The sequence below is a fragment of the Gekko japonicus genome, unplaced genomic scaffold (genome assembly GCF_001447785.1).
Source record: "Gekko japonicus isolate JY-2015 unplaced genomic scaffold, Gekko_japonicus_V1.1 scaffold127, whole genome shotgun sequence".
In the NCBI taxonomy this organism is placed as follows: Eukaryota; Metazoa; Chordata; class Lepidosauria; order Squamata; family Gekkonidae; genus Gekko; species Gekko japonicus.
In genome coordinates this window covers 348,503-370,014 of record NW_015170891.1, presented here as the reverse complement: position 1 = coordinate 370,014, position 21,512 = coordinate 348,503, and the positions used below count along the sequence as shown (strand labels likewise).

The 21,512-nt window shown below is 42.0% G+C and overlaps 1 protein-coding gene across 4 annotated transcripts in view; it reads left to right on the top strand.

Moving 5' to 3' along the window:
• NEK6 (NIMA related kinase 6) overlaps positions 1-21,512 on the top strand; it is a 209,739-nt gene that overhangs the window by 79,360 nt on the left and 108,867 nt on the right. For 2 of the 4 annotated variants that reach the window (XM_015418436.1, XM_015418433.1), the window contains exon 1: positions 8,056-8,366. The exons of the other annotated variants lie outside the window; for them this stretch is intronic. The gene's annotated coding sequence lies outside the window, so the exon portion shown is untranslated. Of the gene's footprint in view, positions 1-8,055; positions 8,367-21,512 lie in introns of those variants that run through there. 4 annotated transcript variants of the gene reach the window in all.

Sequence of the window (21,512 nt, the reverse complement as noted above, 5' to 3'; positions counted from 1 at the left end):
AATCTCCAACCTATGCTTCCACTACAAAACATGCAAAGTTTCCTGAACTGCATCAAGAGCTGAATTTCTGCCGGTTTTGGCGCTTCTGATGGTGGCCGCGGTCTTCGGTCGCTCCCGAGGAAGCAGACCGTGAGCTCATGGTAGGGAGGGTGCGCGATCGTCCACACTCCCCAGGAGTTCTGCGAATGAGCTCCTAGCCATGGGGATTAAGTTCGCCTCTCCCCCCAGCAGGCAGCCGGCAGATCGAGGCGTTCTGGTGCCCCGAAGGTCCCCCCGCAGAGCTCCTGAATGGGACTAAGAGCAGTACACCGGAACAAGCGCTTGGTGATCCAGCGGAATTCTATGTTAAAGCGATCCCATCATTGAACTGTGAGTCAAAGTCTAAGCGAAAACGCCTGAAAACTAGCTGAAAGCCTCCCCTTTAGAAGCGGGGGGGGGGGGGGAATCCCTCCCAACAAGAAAACAAATGAACTTTTGGCAATAAATTAAAGGGGGGTAAATTAAAGGGGGGAAGGCTAGAGAAACAAGGCAGACTGAAAAAAAGGACATACAAGAACTTACCCGACTTTTTGAAGGTTTCTAGAGATAAAAGTAAACAATCTCAAACATGGTGCCTCTCAAGGAGGAGGAGGAGGATAAGCAGTCGAAACTGAGACCTCCTTCCGGAAGTGCCAGCCCAGCGAGTTCTGCCCCTAGACAGGACACAACTGCTGATCTCCAAAGGATGCTGACTGAGGCACTGTGACCCCTGCTGGAACAAGTCATGGCATTGCACCAAAAGCTGGATGCACAACAAGCACAACTTAATGAGACTGTGAAAAAAATGGAGAAATCAGAACAAGAGTTTAAAGAAGTGAATGCCAATACCAAGAAGCTGAAAAAACAACTGCAGGTGATGGAAAAAAAGAGACTAGCTGATGAGTCTCATTTGTTGCAGCTACAAATGGAAAGAGCAAGCTATGTTCTAAGATTTCAAGGAGTTCCTCAAGAGAAAGAGGAGGATCTAAAGCAGATGATGTGTGATGCTATTGCCCCGGTAGCAGATTTTAAAGTGGATACACTACAAAATGAAATAGATACGATCTATAGATCGTATTCTGAATATACAAGAAGGAATAATCTGCCCAGGGAAGTGATGGTGAGATTTTCCAGAAGACAAGTGAGGGATCAAATCCTTAAAGCTATAAGTGGAACTAATTTGAAGATTAAGGACAAAGAAATTAAAATCATGAAGGACATTCTGTTTGAAATAAGGAAGAAAAGAAAGAAATATAGAGACTTGGTATTATACTTACAGAAAAATAACATATCCTAAAGATGGAATGTGCCTGAAGACATAATCTTCAAATTTAAGGATAAGAAAGAAAAAATCAATACTACAGAAAAGGCAATGGAGTTTTTGCAACGTTATAATCGTCCAGCAGGTGAAGAAGACAAGAAGAAAGATGACAGCACCAAGGAGAGCGATGAAGACTGAGAAGTGGTGTCTTCTGATGAGGACTCAAATTCGAATCTTGGAGCTGCAGCTCCAAAAAACCCTTAACTTATCAGTTGAGAAAGAAAAAGGATAGATACTGAGTTATTGTTTCTAGAAAGTCACATGAGTACTAATTGTTTCTTGTATTGTTCTTTTTTAAGTCAAATGCGTAGGCGATTTATATTGTTTTGATTACAGGAGGAAGACCATGATTGACCACATACAGTGAAGTTTAACCAAACTTTAAACTAGAAGCTAATTTTAAAAGCATTATGTATGATCACCATCTCTTGGGGTTTTAGTGGGTTTGCTTTACTTTCTCCCTTAGAATGTAGATTCCCTTCCTATTTTTCGTTGTAGTTTTTAGAAAATGCAAATAAAAAAATCCCCTATGGGGGGCCAAAAATAATAATAATAATGATTTTTTTAAAAAGAGCTGAATTTCTTTTAAGAAGAGAGGGAGAATCTGGGCACAGAAACCAGGATATTTCAGTGCAGAACATCAGTCAACAAAAGAAGCCTGGCTCTCCTTTGGAGCGAATTGCAGATTTTATTTATTTTAAAACATTTATAACTTGCCTATCCCTTCAGGGCTCACGGCAGCTGCTGCAGATGAGCTTGTACTACTGGTTTGTAACTAGCAAGCAAAATATAATTCTGATTTCCAAGGAGCCTAGTAAGGTCCCACATGGTGCTTCACAGCTTGGAGCAAGAAGGTGGGCACATTGCAGCTTCTGGCTGGGTCACATTTGTAACATCTGGCTGTGAATGCTGAAGCCTTAGCCAACTCTCTCTAAATAACAGCAGCCAGCGCACATGGAACTGGAGCCAATCTGTGCATTCCAGAGAAACTTGCCCAAAAACACTTGGAATGGAAGGAAGAATGTCAGGGGGGAAAAATAAGGGGAGGGTTGCATTGTTAAAGTTGCAACTGGTTAATCTGGCTTCAATTTAAGTGGGGGAAATGGGACAAAATAAAACAAAAGAATCACTGTAGTTGCCAAAATTCAGTGCTGTGTTTTTATAAAATAAAGATTTAAGCATTGTTGAGAGCTCAAGCACCAGAGAGAATTTGTGGTTGCAAAGGAACTGGACTGAAACAAACTGCAAAATGGGCTACAATTTGGTGCACAGAGCTTGTTTATGAAGGGCAAGATCTTTTGGAGGGGTGAGCAGCTGAAGGTACAGTCTCACAAATGTGCTAATATTCAATCATATGAAAGGGGAGATTTGGGCTTTTTGCTCCTTGACCCTTTTCTCATATGTCATGCTGAGATTACAATACACAGAGATTAGATTTGCAAATATTACAATTCTTCCAGCCCTCTTCTCGAAGTATATATTTAAAATAAGGAAAACTCATTCAAACTCACATAATTTCTCAGAGAACCACCATACATTAGGACGGGAACCTCTAGTGAAATGAACTTCTGGAGTTCCTCAGACTATAGGGCCAAGTCCCTGCAGCAATTTACTGAAACCAGAACTGATGGTGCATTTAAGAGGCCCTTAAACCCTCATTTATTCATCCAGGCCTTTGGTGATTAGGATGCTTGGTACTTTTTTCTAACTGTGGTTTTAATTTTTTGACTCTCTTGTTTATGTTAACATATTTATTGTTTTGTTGTATTTATATTGCTTTGAGAGTCCTGCCTGCTGAAAAGCAAGTTATACTTTCCCTTAAATAATATAAATAATACTTAAAAATAAATAGAATTAGAACTGGTGTTGCATATTGACTATGAGATGTATGTGGTACTCCTATACATATTTCTTGGTATGTATGTATCCTATATATATATTTGTAGCCTGAAGTACAAATCAGGAAGTCCCTGGTTCAAATTTCATTTCTGTTATGAACTCAGCACGTGGCCTTAGGCAAACCACCATCCTCTAAGTATCCCATCTGTAATATGGGGATATGGAAGCTGACCTATCTTAAAAGATAACTGTATGTGAAGGATTTTGAAATTCTCTATAAATGCTAAATATCATTATTAGAATATTAAAGAATTCCATTTGTCCATGTTTTAAATCTAAAAACAGGCAGTCATCTTTCCCACACATACTTTTCCCTGTACTCAGAGGCTGTGAGTTCTACTTGACATGCAAAGGCCGCGAGCACATGGGCAGGAAAATGCAGGGGGGGGGGGGGAGGCGTGGCTGTTTGTCCCGGGGCAAAATAACGCACGGTTGCGCCAGCAGACGTACTGTGGAGGTCCCGTGGTAGGGGGGAGGTGCCGAGCACACCACAATCCTGCGCCATGGCAAAGAAGCGGCGCGGCAAACAGGTGTTTTTTCCTCTGGACACCAAAGTGTGTGCATGCCCCGTTGGGTGCTTGTGCGTATCCCATGGACAGTTGAAAAAAAACTTTATACGAGGGGGCATGGGCGGGTGCCAAAACTACCACCGGAAACGCGATCAGACGCCCGCCCTTGCCCCGCGATAACTGAAAACTAGTACCTCCGAGGTACTAGTTTTTAACCGCGCATCTTCTGCGGGAAGCCTCGGATTTGCTTCCCAGATGTGGCGGTGAGATCGCGCCCAGAAAATCCGCCTATCTTCCGCCTCTCTAGCATGCCTAATGCTCCGTGTGACCGCAGCCAAAGTTTACTTTTAACAATTTACAAAGAAACTGAGCAGTGGCAAGGAGATCCACTTTGATTTATCTATTCAGCTCTTGGTACCTAGTGTACTTTTCTTTGTGAAGCTAACAGATCTGGAGCTGGCAAGTGCCTGGATAGAAAATGACTGGGAACCCCATTTACATTCTCCTTAACTCTGAGAAGAATTACACATTTTTGTAATGCTTAGCTGACACACCTGATAGCTTCCATGTGATAGACAGGTATGAAGTAAACTGTCCTCTGGGCAATAGTTAACTGGAAGTTCCAATATACACTACTGGTAGATAGCAGATAAATGTCAAGTGGAGTGCTGTCCTAAAGTCAGGATGTTCCTGGGCAGAGTGGAGTTGGCCAGATGCTGCCAATGACAACAGGCAGTTTCAAAATTGGAGTGGGTAAGAGGACAGATGGACAGATGGACAGACAGATGGACAATGACTCATGCTTACTCTGGATCCTATGAATTTCTCCCAGCAAATTTGCAAATCTGCTTCCTAATACAATATTTTTTCTTGCCTAAAAGGAATCAAAGACTTTCCTCTGAACAATTGAGCAAACTCTAAAAACCCAGACTATTCCCCATCATACTTTCCCATTTCAATTTTACTACATAGCAGTTTTTTATTCCAGATCCCATGATGAGGGAGGGAGGGACAGAGAGAGAGAGAGAGAGAGAGAATATATATGAATATATATATATATGGTTTGCCATCAGTTACATATTCCCCTGATGAGATCTACAGGCAGCTGGCCCAGATTTCTTTCCTGGATCACATGACCTGTCTAGGTTGCTTTATCTTTCTGAATACAAGTCTGCAGCTTGTTTCTCCACTCTTCTTTTTGAGATTCTTTGTCAATTTAAAAATACAAAATTGACCCACAAATCTTAATCAGAGCTGTTTCCCACAGTGATCCTGAGGAGCTTTCTTGAATTTTATTTCCTCTCAAGTTCTTTTCACACAAGTCACATGCTGCCATACATTCCTCTAGCATTAATGCTTCCTTTGGGACTCAGACCTTACAGAAATATGAGAACAGAGCCTGCAACAGGCAGACATTCTGGGGAATCTGGCTGTGTGTTTGCTCTATGTGCATGGAAAGAAGGAGCTACAAAAGGAGAACTTCAGAGCTCCACTTCACAGGATATGACTGATAAACAGATCTCTCTGAATGCTGCTTGCCAGTTTTGAGGAAGCAGGAGTTTGCTGACTCACAATCTGTATTACTAGGGGTTCAGCTAGCCAATAAGAGCTTAGGTCTTTGGAAATAATTGGGTGGAATTGAAAAATCTTCATAAAAATTTCAGCTTCAGTGACTGCAGAGATGTGCCTGTCTTAAGAATACAGAACTTAATCACCATCTCTTCAAACTGGATGTTTATATTAAATCAGAAATATAAAACTGGGGAAAAATCAGATTCATATATTTCCCTTTGACAAAGATGTCCATATAATTTGAGTTGTTGATTCACCATAGACAGAAGAGCCAAACTTGTCAATGTTATGGCTGAGCACAGTGATTCAGCATGTAAAGGAATTGGTCTTTTTCTGCAACGCTTCAGAGTGATAATTGGTACCATAGCTGGAGATAATTTTCTAGATTTAAATATTTTGCTTAAAACAGAGTACTGCACTCTCTTTATGTTTGTATTTACACTCAGCTTATACTGACAGTCACCATTCTCTTGCTTTTCTTCTTCCAATATGCACTTTTTTCCCTTAGAAATTTGGGAAGGAAGTCACAGTACAAAACATATAGATTTGATTTTGTACTACAAAAAAGGAACATTACAAAGTTTCTCAACCCAAGGCCTAGCATGCACAAAACCACCTTTCTCAAAACTGTCCTTGGCTACTTTGGGCTGCCATGCATGTATCTGACTGAAGATGTGTTAATATTTATTTGTATGTTTACTTGTTTGTTTTTGTTTACCTACATTTTATGTAACACTGTATATGGAGATACCTGTAAAACTGTTAAAAAACTTAACTTCAGAATGGTGCCGCAAAAATGCAGGCTGACATAAGCTACAGAGAACATAAGTTATAGAAAACAACAGTTATAGAGTTATACCATTTATACATAAGTTATGCATATAACAGTTATACATAAGTTATAGAGAACATCAGTTGAAAAAACATGCTGGCTACCAAAGTTTCTGGCATGTGAAAGAGCATCTGTTCCCATATGAACTTGCCTCTACTCTGTATGCCTCCAGCCTGTATTGTAAATGAGTGGCAACCAAACAGTAGGCTTTGCCTGTTTGAGGTACACCAACTTTTGGAATTTTCTCCCCACTGCAGTTCATCTGGCACCAAGCTTTAAATTTAGTTACCACCAAGTCTAGTTTTCTAAGCATTTTACTGTATTTTCCCATTTCTTACCATAATTTTTACTAATGTATTATAATTTATTGCTGGACATGTGCATATATCTTACACTTATGTCGAGGCTCCTAGTTTTCCTAAATTTGAATACCGTCAATTTTTTGAGGTATTGTTCTGTTTTATGGACTAGATTTCTCCTTCTTATTTGTATTTGGTGTTTTAAAGATGATGTTGTAAGCGATCTCAAGTGTTTTTAACAGGGAATATGAGGCATAAATATAAATAAATAACAATAACTCAAAATCTCCAGCACATACGTTCCTGGTATATACTGAAGTCCTATCCAATACCCAAATTGACTTACTATTATCCATAACCAATTTTTGAGTCTGCTAGCATCTTCTGAACATCAACATCTTGAAAAATGCTTAGAAAGTTAAGAGATGTATATGCCATGCTACTTTGATGACAAACTATGCATTTCTAGGCTGTAGGCAACGCCTTTACTTTGATGTATTTCAAAATACTGGCGTAGGAACATATTGGATCATGTATAAGCGATGTCTCACGACCCCCACTGCTTATAATAGAGCAAGCAGCAAGGGTCAAAGGCTGCAGGGTGGGAAGGCTGCCTCCTAGAATATTCTGGGCAATCACACACTCATTTCTCATAGTGGTAAACAAACAGAATCTCAACTGAGATACCTGGTCGCATCATTTTAAATAGTTTAATACTTTCAGTCCTTACAGTAACTTTACAGGTTTCACTTCCAGATACTATGTATGAAAACTGTCTTTCTGAAATTAGAAAGAGAACAATTGGAATATGCGATTTATAGAACTAAGTCAGTTATGAATGTTGAAGCTAAGGTCCTGCTGGATGTGTTAAACTTCCTCCTGTCACATAAAGACAAAAGAGGATTCATTGCAAATTGCCAGGTCTCCAGTAAAATTTGCTTTCGTGTTCCTCACTCTAGAGTGGTTTTGTTACATGTGGGGTTCCGTAGACTGCCTTTTGTTAAGTTGTTTTGAATCATATTTTTATCATGCTGTTTTGTGCCATCCTTTTAGAAAGTTTAACATGATTATTAACCGCCTACGTCAGGCTTTAAAAGATGTAATCTGCATCTCTTATCTCGCTGTTTTTTAAAAAAAACCCTGATTCTTATTTACGGTTATCTAAGATTTAGATACAAATTAGCTTCGAGACTTTACAGAGAAACCAACGAACAACTAACCCAAATAGATGATAAATAAATTAAGCACGGGCGGCGGGGTGTGCGTGCGACAACGTTGTTAAACTAAGGCTAGGCCTCCAAAGGAAAACGTACATCGCGCACTACAGCTGTAAAGCACTCGAAGAAAAAGGCGACCACTTGCCCGAACGTGCGCCTGAGGTAAAATGGGAAAAATCCCGTCGCCCCGCCCCCTTCAACGGCCCCTGCGCGCTCCTTCCTCCGTATTCCTCCCCCTCCTCGTTTTAGCGAGAGAAGGTAGTCAACGCGAGCCTCGCCCAGGCCACGCCCCCTTTCCCGAGTCCCGCCATCGGCCAGCTTCGTTTCGGTAGTGGTGGAGCTAGGAGAGTGTGGGCTGTTGTGCGCGCGCGGGCGCGCTCACTAGCTCGTTCCCGAAGAAGGGAGAGAGAGGGAGGGGCCAAAAGGGAGGCCTGCGTGGCAGCTGAGGACCGACAGAGCGACTTGCGGGCGAGCTCGCGTCCTTAACCGCTGTGCGGGCGAGGGAGCGCGCGTGCGCGTGAGCAGGAGAACGAGTCGGTCAGTCAGTGCGAGAGCGAAAACGAGTGGGGGTGGGATTGGCAGCGGGAGCGCGCGAACGAGCACGAGCGGGTCGAAGTTGTGTCCGGGACTCCTTGCTCGCCTGCCCGCCTGAGGCACGGGGCCCGAGAAGCCGGGACACCTCCCTCCCAGAAGCAGCAGGTAAGGGAAGGAGGCCTCGCCTTGGCTGTTTCCCAGGAAGGATGGAAGGAATGGGGTCGGGTCACGTCACGCCTCCCCCCAAGCGCTTTTCTCCCCCCCTTACAGCTGGGGTGCCCCTTTCTCTTCCGCAGAAAGCTCCCTCAGGTGTCCCTCGTTCGTTCCTTCCTCTGCCATTAGACTTGCACCTCCTTCTCCCCCCGTTCTGTATGCATTAGCCATCTCTCCTCGTTCTTCGTGCTACTCCTCGTATTGTTTGTGTATTCGCTTATTAAATTTATATTCCGTCTTTCAGTTGTAAATAATGCTCGAGGCGGTTTATATCCTCAGATTAGTAAACCGGAAAAATATTAAACATTTTAACCCTATGTATCTAAAAGAGACGTCTCCTAAAAGGTTGATTGAATATCGGTAAAATAGAAGAAACCTAAAACTAAGCAAGAGCTCCGAAACCAATATGGAAAAAGTTAAAAACAATTAATAGTAATAAAATCCATAGTTAAAACTAAGTAAAGATTGCTGCATTTTGTAGGACCTTTTAGTGGGCAATATTTTTTTTCTTGCTTTCTTACCTAGGATGCATAGGATCTATTCTCCCACCCCCACACGCCATTGGACAGGACCCATCCCTCTTGCATCCTTGGCCCTGCTCCAGATCTACCTGTACCTCACTTATTGTTGCTTTTCTTTCCATTTCCTAATCTCAGTTCCTGTTTGGTTCTGAATTATAACATTGACTATTTTTTACATGTGTTGGTCCTGAGTGGGTGTGTGGCTTCTGGGGTTCTGTCCTGTGTAATTGCTGGGGCTGGTTTGTTGTAGCCCAAAAGGACGAGTCAGGTGTGCCATGTGAATTGGAGTGGGGTTTTTGATTGCTTTCTTGGATACTGATTGCACTGTACTTTGGGAGGGGCACGTGGCGTTATCACTGTTGTGCAAATCAGGTGATCTCCTACATACAGTTGAACCATGAGTAGGAAATGGACAGTCACCTGGTGCTTCTCTTGTGCTTTTGTTATTTTGGCTCAGCATGTTCTTGGATGCAGAATTTTGTGGCTAGTATAGTTCTTTTGTCACCTTATTTGGAGACTAGGTTCAACTGCAGACTGGTTTGAGGGATCTTGCCCATCAGCTCTCTCTAGTATCTTCTTTGATGCGTGCTTTATAGATGTTTATGTGCATGTGTGTATACAGGCCCATACTTTCATCTGTATTCATTTCACAGATGCTAATAGGAAAGGGACAATCACCTGGTGTTATTTCTCTTGTGCTTTCGTTATTTTGGGTCGTTGCATGTTCTTGGACATAGAATTTTGTGGCCTGTATAGTTCTTTTGTCACCTTATTTGGAGACTAGGTTCAACCACAGACTGATTTGGGAACTCTTGCCTAGCAGCTCTCTCTAGTATCTTCTTTGATGTGTGCTTTATAGATGTTTGTGTGCATATGTATATATAGGCCCATACTTTCATCTGTATTAATTTCACAGATGCTAGGAGGAAAGTGGCTTTAAAATATGAATTAATATTGTAAATTAGGCTTCTTAGTAAGAGTGGAGTCTTAAGCTAAAAAATTGACAGCAACTGCCTTATACTGCAACTGTTGATCTATCTAGTTTAATACTCTCTGTTCAGACTGACAGCAACGTTCTAGGCCGGGCTTAGAAAAATTTTGCCCTGTTGTCTGAGATCTTATAACTGCAAATGCTATGGATTGAACTGGCAATCTTGTTTATGAAGAGTGTGGTCTCTGCCACTGTCCTGTGCTCTTACCTCTAATTCTTAAAGTTACAGGCCTCTGTTCTTCACCCAGCAAGAATGGACTGTCCAGTCTGTGAATCATGAGCCAAGCGCTTTAAGTGGAAATTATTCCCCTAGACCAACAAACCAAGGGTATAAGGATGCAGTTAATCACATTAGGAATTTTAGGCAAACCAGTTTTAGATTTCCTCATATGGTATCACACAGGTAACATTTATCCCCTGAGGCTACATTTAGAGAAAAAAATTTACAGAGAAGAAAAGAAGAAGACAGATGGACGGAGACCAGTTTTGGTTTTACTTATTTAGTATTCCTGAAGATTCATGGTGGGGCAACAATGAGCATAAAATATAATTATGATATGCTGCTGAAACAAGCTCCTGCTCATCCACAGCAGTTCTTTTCCTGTTGATGGGAGAACACTCCATCAAGCAACTACAGATTTCCTGACATCATAGTGTTAGTCCTTCTCCCTGTTAGTCTCTTTCTCTGAGCAACTTTAAAGGCTAGAATAGTACAGATGAGAACTGTGAAGCATTCTGTAGAGCAAAGTTCCATAGAAATTGATAAATGGATGCCTTGTAGTAAGTGGGCAGAAAGTTTGTTCTCCTGGGACGGATAGTAGTTGTTGGGAACGGAAGTAATCTGGGATTTAACACTCCAGTGTAGCATACTGGAGCAGCCAAACAGGACTGAGGGAATATCTGACAGAATGTTAACTCAGAATAAGGAGGGAATAAATGATCTCTCAAATATCTTAAACAGGTGAGAAGTTGGATTGTTCATTAGTTAACATGTTTCATGGTTGAGAAGTGAGATGAGATGAACTCTTGCTTTGCAGTTGTGTACAATTATAGGCTAATTTATTATTAGTAAAATTAACTTGGTTGAACTTTTGCAAAAGTAGGGTTATATTTTCGTTTGGTATCAGGTAGCATTTTAAAGAGGTAGTGTCGGTGATGATGTCACTACTGTTAAAATATATGCCTTAGGACAGACATTCTCATATAGCTTTTTAAAAACAGACATCTCTGAGAGGAGGATTAAATTACCTCATGAAAGCCAGTGTTCTTTATTAGTTTACCTTAATTTCTTACTAACAGGATTATGCAGCAAACTGTACAGCTCCTTGTGAAGAATTTAAAATTAGATCCCCCCCACCTCTTTGTCTGCTCTGGTTCCTTATACCCCTGCATGGCAGATGAAGGGGTTCCTGGGCTGTGCATGGATGCTGCAGCTGATCCATAAAAGAAAGTGTTGCAAAAAATTAGAATCTCATCAGGCTATGTCCTCTCTGGGGTTGGTTCTTCTAGACTTGCAGCAGCATCCAGCGTTCAAAGTGTTCTGTATAAATAACCTTAAAGAGTTTTATGTCTGTTATTACTTTAGTAGGATGACCAAACCTCTCCAAATCAGAGGCTCTTAAGAGTGTCCTAAAAACACTTTCCTGGGAGTAAGCCCCATTGAACAAACCTTAGTAGGATTCTGAATAGATTTGCTTAGGTTGCTCTCAAAAGACATTAATTAGGCTACTTGGAGCATACCTGCCCTGAAATAATGCTTTCTTTTTTTCTTTTTGTAGCAGTGTATTATCATTACCTTTAAAATGTTGTTAATCTGTACAATGAAATACTTAGTATGCATGACACTCACCATGCTGCAGTTTTCCTGGAATAATATTCTTACATGCGGCATCAGTTTAAAGGAGCAGTCATTGAACCTATCTAGTCATTGTCCCAGAACTAAGGGACATGAATTACAGTCCATGTGGCTTAAAACAGGAAATTGTGACTATTTCATATATTGCAAAGGAATGGAGGGGGATGGGGAGCAAGTAGACAGAAATTAGATTTCTAAGTGGCTGCCCAAAATGGAATGCAGAGAATAACTGTAAATCTGTAATTTTTCTTGTTTCTCAATAATGAGTGTAGTGGACACTTTAGGAGGTGGTTGCTGTTTTGGTCCCTGTATATAAGCGCAGTAGAAGACAGAAGGCACTGTGATACAAAAATACTTTCTTCTTCCACCCCCAGCAAAACAACCTACAGCTGAGATGACAGCAGGATTTGTTTAGTGTTTTTCTAATATTTAACATTTATTTAGTGCCAACAGTGTGATTGGTGATGAAAAACAAAATTCTGGACTCTAGTGGGAAACTAACCCTGAGCAAACAAGCCATTAGCAATTAAAGAAATACTTTGAGGCGCAAACTGCCTCAGAAACTTGCCTAGTATTATTACTTTGATTAGTATTTAATCTTCCTTTATTGTGAGTTATATTCTATGTGAAATGCCTGTCATATTAATATAGAGGACTCTGAATAAGAGGGCTGGAAATGCAATTACTGGCACATGGATCATTTTGTATGCTTTGAGATCGAATCACTAACAGGATTAGTTATATCATGCTGTATGGGTGCTTGTGAGCATACTTCAGTTGCTTCTAGAACCAAATTTGGAAGGAAGCATTCCTCCCAGCATGTGGTATTTGGGCAAGTGTTAAGAACACCGTGGCAAGTTGGGATAGTAGTAAAGACTCTGGGTGAAAAAAATGGACAGATCATTTCAGTGGGCAGATCATTCTGGCCCCTACCCCAAGGATGTAAATAAAGTTCTAGTACTTTGTGCTGTGTGAAGTAGCATTATTGGGAGCGCTTGCAAGTTTTCATAAAATTGAGTAGATTGTTTTAACATGTTATCATAATGTTTAATAAAAGATGGTTGGAATATTCCTGTGATCACAAGTCACAACATATCATGATTTTAAAGGGCTCGTGTCAACTAAAAAGACCATAACCTTTAAAATAGTCATCATCCCTCAGTCAGTCTTATTATAAGTGCTCTGAATTGTGGTCTTCTGTTTCAAGAGCTTGTGCTGTGAACGTGCAGATATATTCAACATATCTACTGTTTTCATCCATGCAACTGAAAGAGCTTAATAAGTGTGCCAGCTTTATTTTCCCCAATTAATCACCCTGAGGACTGTATTTAGGTGGAAAGGTGGCACATAAAATGCTTTAAATAAATAAATAAATAACGGATAGAAAGAATAGAGCTGCAGTGACAAATATATGGGCCTTGGGCTGCATCTGGCCTGTCAAGAATACTCATGTGGTGCCCTGACCCGGTTAGCCCAGGCAAGCCCAATCTCATCAGATCTTGGAAGCTAAGCACGGTCAGCCCTGGACAGTACATGGAAGGGAGACCTCCAATGAATATCAGGGCTGGGATGCAGAGACAGGCAATAGCAAGCCACCTCTCTGGAACGTCCTAGCCCCAATAAGGATCGCCAGACGTCAACTATGACTTCAGGTGCGCGCATGTGTGTGCGTGCACACACACGCAACTTACCAAGAAAGAAAAGTAGTAAAATAATAAAAAGCCCAGTAGCACTTTAAAGACTAACAAACTTTATTGTAGCATAAGCTTTCAAGAAACAGTCCTCTTCGTCAGATGTATCCTCTGGATCTATGACCAAAAAAGAAAAGAATACTCATGTGGCCTCTGAGGCAACCTGTGTTGGATCCATCCTTTCTCCACACCTGAAGTAGTAACCTGACATGCCCAGTGGACCCAAGGCAGCAGAAAGTTCAGTTGGCTAGGGAGGAAGTGCCACCATCCGTGCTGCAAGGGAAGAGCTGGGAAAGGCTGATGCTTCCTGGCTTGGTGACAGAGAGCCATCACCCTGGCAGGCACCTGGGATGTGCAGGCAGGTTCAAAGGAGATAGTGACATGACTGCACAGTTTGCAGGGATGATGGAGGAAGTACTTTCCATTCTTCTGTAGGAAGACAGTGTGTGTAGGGCTGGGTTGTGAGGCCTTCAAGAGGGCTGAGAGTTGAGCTGAATGGCAGTATGGAAGGAATTGGGTGCTGAAATTCTCTCTATTTCCAAGCTGAGGTCCATATATTGGAATGGGGGGCACAAGCAGGTGCAAGACTCAGGAGAAGAGTGCCAGATATTTCCCAGGAACCTACCTCCTCAATAAACATGACAGCACAGAAAACTTTCCAGCTTGCCTTACCAAATGGGAAGCAGACGTACTAGGCAATAAAATGGAAAGCGGTTTTCAAGCACATACTTACTAATGTTCCTTGGCAGGTTTTTTCCTCACCTGACAGTGCGGGTGGGAAAGGGTTGATGGAGCACTTGAACATGCTAGTGGGATCTGGAGGTGGTATCAAAGGCCCATCCCTTACTGGTCCAGGAGGCATACCTCTAGCTTGCTCTTTATGCTTCCTGATGGGAGGAAGGGTGTGTTTTTTGTACAGTACTGTGTGTGTGTGTTTTGTACAGTATTAACTCCTTGTTCTGTGGTGTGTGTTTTGTACAGTATGGAGTCCTTGTTCACACATGTAAGAGAATGCTGAGAGGTAGTATGGAGCTGTGTGCTGATAGCGCTGCCCAGATTTCCACCTTGGGAAGGGGAGCATAGGGGCTGAGAAATGGAGACAGCTGCTCACCACCAAAGGCACTAAGAACAACTGTGCTGCTTGGTAGAAGCATTTGCAAAGAATAGTAAGTGGAAGCAGGAGATATTGAGCACCTTCTTCTCCACTCCTGTAAGTGTGTTGCCTTTGCAAATTCATGTTCTAAAGCCTATGAGAATCCAGAATTTGCATGGATCGCTATACTTATTTTCACTATATTTTAGTTAGTTAGGGAAGATGTATTCTCTACTGCTGGAGAAAGAAAACATATAAGATTCATTCAGTTATTAATACTAGTTTCTTGTAATACTAATTTAATTAGTGTTAATACAGCATTTTAAAAATAATTAACATTTTTATTGAATTATTTAGGGAATGCATAGTATAACAAACAATTGTGCAATGATAACAACACGTAGTGGAAAAATTTCCCAAATAGTACAGAAATATAAAATGTATGGTCAAAATACATGAACATGGTATCACATAATATACTAATCTGTACAACCATTGTAACCAAATGAGTAGATATAATACCTTGTTATAAAACCAGTTGACTTCCTAAACAATCTTTTGAGAAATGAATTTAGGAATAGATCCCGTAATAGTCAAGTGAGAAGAGAGCCAAGAGCTTTGACATAAATGTGCTGATCTTAAGGAAAAGTTGTTACATGGGTGATCTGCAATACCAACGTGGGCACAGCTATACTATAAGATAATTATTTCTGTGTTAATTAAATCCATTTGATGTAATTTTTCCAGGATTGGGAGATGAATTCTTCTGACTCCAGAAAGTTCAAAACTGGGAACCATTTTGCATTAAAGTTAGATACCAAGGGATTTTTAGTATTACAGTTGTGTTTGTCTGAGATGCTTTCCATGTTAATACAGCATTTTGATAATTCATGGTATGTATGGCTCAACCAAGTTACACTTAAGTCATATCCGGCTTTGCTAACAAATGAGTTTGACAGCCCCTACAACAGAGCATAAATAGTATCAGTTAGCTATTCAGGGTCTAAGGGCTTAAGTAGAAAAAACCATTTCTCTTCTTAGCATACATAAAAAACTGGGGTTTAGGGTGTGCTTTGTGCATGTTAATGATAGTGTTTGTCATTAAAAAGAGAACTCCTGTCTCCTGGGATAATAAGTAAAACATTGACCATCTTCCAACCCAGCAATAGAGCTGTGCCAACCAGGTTTTGCACCGTCATGAACTAGGCATTCATTACAAAAAAAAAAATTGCTTCCGATATTTACAGTAGCATCATAAGCAGAATTACACCCTTCTAAGTCCATTGACTTCAGTGTAACTCCACTGGTATAATTCTGTTTAGGATGGCACTGTGTACTAAGAGGTGTCTGGTTCCTGCTGCCAACCATAACTGACTTGCATATGGAGTTGAACACATTTCTTCTTAGACTTCATGTGGAACAAGCATCAGCTTGAAGAAGCTGTCAAAGAGCCAAACTGGCAAGCCGGTTTTCCTTTTGTGGTGAAGAACTGTTATGTTTTGGATCACTCAGAAGTTGCCCACCTGTTAGAGAATGAACTTAATATTTTGCTTTATGGACTTATATTTATCGCTACACACAATGGACTGTACAGACACGTAGGCTCAGAGAACTGTACACTTTAAGTCACCTGTTGCGATGTAACACATAGAAGGTGCCTGCACAAGCCTTACATGTGTAAATAAGGTTTCAGCTACACAGTTACCAGCCTGGTGAAGAAGCACACACCTCCATTATTGTGAACAGTAAGAAACAACAGTTTGAGAAGAGACAGCCCCCATTGCAAAAATAGTTGTAATCACATACTACCCATCACTGCTTTGTTCCTGCATTGGTATTTCCTGCCAAATGGACATTTGGTTCACAAAGAGAATGGCCAGCTTCATCTACACTACAATGGAGCATCCTGACGCCAAGGTTTTCACACCTGCCCAGATGCCATCCTTTGAGTAAGGTATTAGATTTCAATATTGGCCACTACTGTTAGGTAACCACCCCTCCCTACATGCAACCAATAGGATTGTTTTTGGGACGGACTAACAGGGAGGTGGGCCAGGAGGTTGGCACGGCCATCACCCACCTCCTGGATCCCCTGATAAAAGGAGAGAACCAGTCACATGGTCTCCCTCTCTCTCCTACTTGATCAACTAGCATCTCCCCCGCAACAACCCCTGTCTGCTTTTACCCCTCTTAGTCCCACTTGTTATCCCCAACCCTTACCTCCACTGTCCACACGTTCTGGCTGGTTCTGGTCCACACGTTCTGGCTGGTTCTGGTCGTGTGTGACTTCCCTTAGTTTTCCATTTCTTCCCCTCTATTCTTCATTGGAACAACCAAAGCTGCGAAGACAGATAAGTATTGCCCATCATCACCCCCACCTGCTAATGCAACAGTGCTTATTTTAATACTGCATTTCTAAGGAACTTGATTGATTGTGTGAGTGCATCAGTATTGTTTGTATGAGATTTAAGTAAAAGACATCTATTTTAACAACAGCCTCGTTATCCTTCTCTGGGAACCCTTGTGGGAACAGGACCTTGGTATAGTTGGCAAGGACCCATTTATAAATTGCCAATTGCTGTAAATAAAGCAATTTGGCTAATAACACCGTCTTTGGATCACTTAACTTCAACATGGTCCCAGTGTGTGTTAAGTGAGGCTTTCCACGCCAGTCTTTTTTAAAACCAGAGATCACCCTGTACTACAAAAAAATCTGACTCAGACCTTTATGGTGTGTAATAGAATGTAAGGCCTAGAACTTAACACTTTTGAGTAAAATGGCTCTGACTCAAGAGGCTGAGCACGTTGCTTTATAGATCTTTCTTTAAAGAGCAGATTTAGAAGTGCAGATAACTTTGCTTAATATTGATTTTGACATATTGCCCAGAGCTGCTTTGAAATAATAATTCTCTCCTGGAATTCAACTAGTGTCCCCGCAGTGACTCTCTTGTAAGTGCGTGCATTTAATGTCTCTCCTTCTGTGCTTTGTAAAAAATTGCTTCTTCAATTTTTTTAATACTTTATCAAAATAAACATGGTGATATTCTCTTCTATTCTTGCTTTAACACCACAAGGTCAGGGAGCCTAGAGGATTCTTTAATAATATCAAGTCCTTTCCCCAGTCATAATTACCTGTGCTGCAGAGACTCAAAGGAAACAGATGTAAGACTGTTGTCATAAAAGTGGAGCCTTTTGCACTGTTCAGCAATTTGACACAGAATGAAAATCCCATAGTTAGCAAAACATATAATTTTTGTAGTTGAAGGTAATGCATACAGAGTTGCAGTACCTAAATTTTAGTTGGTTTTTTTTAATAGAATGGCTCTTAAGAGTTCATAAACTGGCCATTTTACCAGAACTGTGAATTGTGGAAAGTAACTCCCTATTGGATATTTTAAAGTACTGGCAAGAAGGATTGGGATGGTTAGTTTTCTTCTTCCTGGGGGACTCCTTTATGTTTTTCTTGTTGAATACTTTATTCGAAATAAATAAAATGTTCTGGTTTAGTGCCCTCATATTGCAGAGGTGAAGAATAAATTGATAGGCCCTGTGAACTCTTGCCCCTGCCTAGAATGCTCTTGTAACAGGTGGTAGCCCGCACCCTCTCAGAGAGCGCTTGCAAGCTTTCCATTTTGTTGAGCGGAGTGATGTTGACTATTCGTTAATGACTTGCATTGCTTTATCATTGAGCTCTGTGGCATCTGTGTATTATTCAGTGAGATGTCCATCAGCCTTTTGAAAAGGCTTCATCAACATGAAACACAAACTCAGGTTTGTGTTGGCAAGAAAAGCTGATGTGGGGTAGCCGAGGTTGTTTTGTGAGAGACTCATTATGTGTACAGATTTGTAAAGTGATGTGCAGGGGACTGGAACCCAGACTTCTGCTTGTCACTGCCTGCCTCTGAGTCAGCAGTCTGCTCCTGGCTCAAGTGGGAGCAGGATGGCTCAAGTTCCAAATTTTTCCCTTTCCGACAAGCCAACTGCTTTCCTTATTACTACAAGAGAGTAATCCTAAGCGTGTTGTGAGTTTGCATCTGTGCCAAGGAGAAGGGGAAGGTAGGATATTTTACAGCAGAAAATAGGTATGTTTGTGACTTGACATTGATTCAGGCGATCTGACATTGTAGGGCAAGACCTTGCAAATTATTATGATTTTTTTCTGTGCAGAATGGCAGTATCATAGATGGATCTGGCCAACCAGTATGAAAGCTGACTTGTAGAAGGCTTTCAGAAATATGGTTTTGATTATTTTGCTAGCTCCTTCAGAAATCTATCAGTATTCACTAAATCTCTTCTTCTCTTCCCTAGAGACCTTGGAGGGTGCTTCCCAGGAGATTCAGTGAACTGGTTGGATGAGCTCTAAAGGGATGGGCCTGTGACATCCTTAAGCATTTCCCCACAAAGCACAACCCTTCTAAGTAACCTCTAAGTAACTAAGTATAGACAGCAGTGGGAGGGGGGAAACAGATTTGTGAAGTGACAAAGCTTTGCTTTCAGCATCCTTTTTTGAATGCTTCAGCTTCTGAATTTCTCCTTGTTAGGAAAGACTTGAGTTTCTAGTATGGTATAGTAATCAGGTTGAAAGCGATGTAAAGATCATCTATCCCAGTCATGGATCTAACAAAGTGGTCTCTGGTTCATGATGGCTGCTGTCACAGTGTACTTGAATCTTTCAGATGTCACAAAATACTTAATAGTTTTGGCTGCAACCTCTGGAATTAAACCTAATCCATTTAGCCTAACTTCTAGAATTTAACACAATCCACTATCCCAGGGAAGGATTCTGTTCTGGGTTAAATTGTGTGCCTCTCCCTTGCCATTAACAATTCATGAAGTCCAAAGTTGTTCTTCTCCCTCTGAGGTGGGGGACATCTTGTGGGTGATTCCCATCCATCACTAATTTCAATTACTTCCTGTTTCCTGTAGTGGGAGTCATCCTAGGCTCAGTTCTTTTCCTGCCTCAGAAGGGAGAGCAGCTAGGTGTAGGCTCTGCCTAACCCTATCTTTCTGAGTTAACTTACTTTCGCTTTCTCCATCTTTGCTGTTCCCTCTCTCTGAAGAAACTTAAGAAAAATCAAATCCTTTTCTTCTTCCTTCCTATATGTTATCCTCTTCCCCCCCCCCCTTTGGAGGTTGAGCATTGCCGGGCCGGTTGCTCTCTTAATGGGAGGGGGATCTCACAGACCGCCTTCCACGGCATTAAGAGAGGATAGCAATGGGTTTCTCTCCACTCCGGAGATAGAGGCTGTGGCGGTGGCCGACGCTCAACCAGCAGAGCAAGGCAAGGATGGCATTCCAAAGCGCGCCAAACAGCTGCACACCCCTGCAGCATTTACGAAGCCCGCGCCAGCCTCAGCGACCATTTTGGAGTCCACTGGCCACTCTATGCTTTAAGACGGGAATGGCAAGCCTAATCCCGCACATGGTGCACCCCGAAACCTATGGTTCAAGGGGGTTCATCGAGCTAGGCGTGATTGTGCTGATAATGCTCAAGGGGACGAGGAGGACGAGGAGTTGCAGAGTGGTAATGTTGGCAATCCCCAGTCTGTCCCCTTATTTCCAATGTAATGGCCTTCTTTATAAGAGCCATGGGGGAGGAAATAGTGCAGTCCTGCAGATCAGGGGGCCATAGGGCTACTATATCCTCCTCCCCCTCCCCCTCTCCTTGGAGGTGCAAGAACAGAGTCAGCTGTCCCACCAAAGCTGCACAAAAAGGGTTCCCCAAGGAGCACTGCCTATTTGATCTGCCTTCACGTGAGAGGGATAGCCTCTCACATGTCTCTGGTGAAAAGGAGGGGGGGATTTTCATGTAATGATGTTGAATAGGGGGAAATGATTGTCTCAGACCAGTCCTTTAGATATCTCAAGGGCAAGGTTTTTCAGTATTTGCTGTCTTAAGACCCTATCAGCACTCAATATACAGGGACCTCAAAAGGCAGGGGACAAGAGTGCTAATGCCCAAGGGCAGAAAGATGGCACAGAGCTCATTGATGAGTTCTTTCCTCCAGCTAGTTGCTCAGAAAGAGCCTTCCTCTCCCCTGAATTCTATGTGAGACAGATGAGGAAGAGTGGGCAAAGCCAATAACAAACAAACCATTTCCAGGGGTTGTTAAAAAGTCACAAAGCAGAATTTTTGCTCACAAGACTCCACAGCTTGGAGGGTGCCAATAGGATCTTGAAAGCCATCTCCTATACTGCCAATGCCACACTAGACACCATGGTCTTTGCTTCCAGGGCGATGGCATCAGCAGCTGCCGCTAGTCGCATCATCTGACTAAGAGTTTGGCCTACGGATTACCAATCAAATGCCGTCATCACAGCATGACCATTTCAGGGAGACAAGCTGTTTGAGGATCCACTGGAAATAAACATACAAAGAAAGAAATCTTACTGGAAACCTGCAACAAGAAGAAGGCTCTACCCAAGACCATACAGCTTGGGGGATAAGATGGCAGCAGGCCCCTCTTTTTCCCCCCATTCATACCATACTCTGTCTCTGTAAACAAACAAGAGACCGGGGTCTACTCCATCTTCTTCATGGTTCCCAAAAAAGAATGGGGATTGGAGGGCTATCCTAGATTTGAAATACTTACACAGATATGTTGAACACAGACACTTTCGCATGGAGACCCTCAGACCCATTGTGGAATCTTTAGGACCCAGGGAGTTCCTCTCCTCTTGGCAGAGGCATACATGCACGTTCCAATCTTCTTACACCATCAAAGAGTCCTACATTTGTGCGTGGAGGAGACTCATCTCCAGTTCTGAACCCTGCCCTTCGGCATCTCATCAGCTCCCTGGGTGTTTACAAAGATCCTGGTTCTTCCGGTCGTTTGTCTTCAAGAACAAGGGATTCGCATTCGCAGTGCTTGCAAAGACTTCGGGTTCCTGGTGAACATGCAGAAAAGCTCTCTGACTCCCACACATCATCTGGAACACTTGGAGTG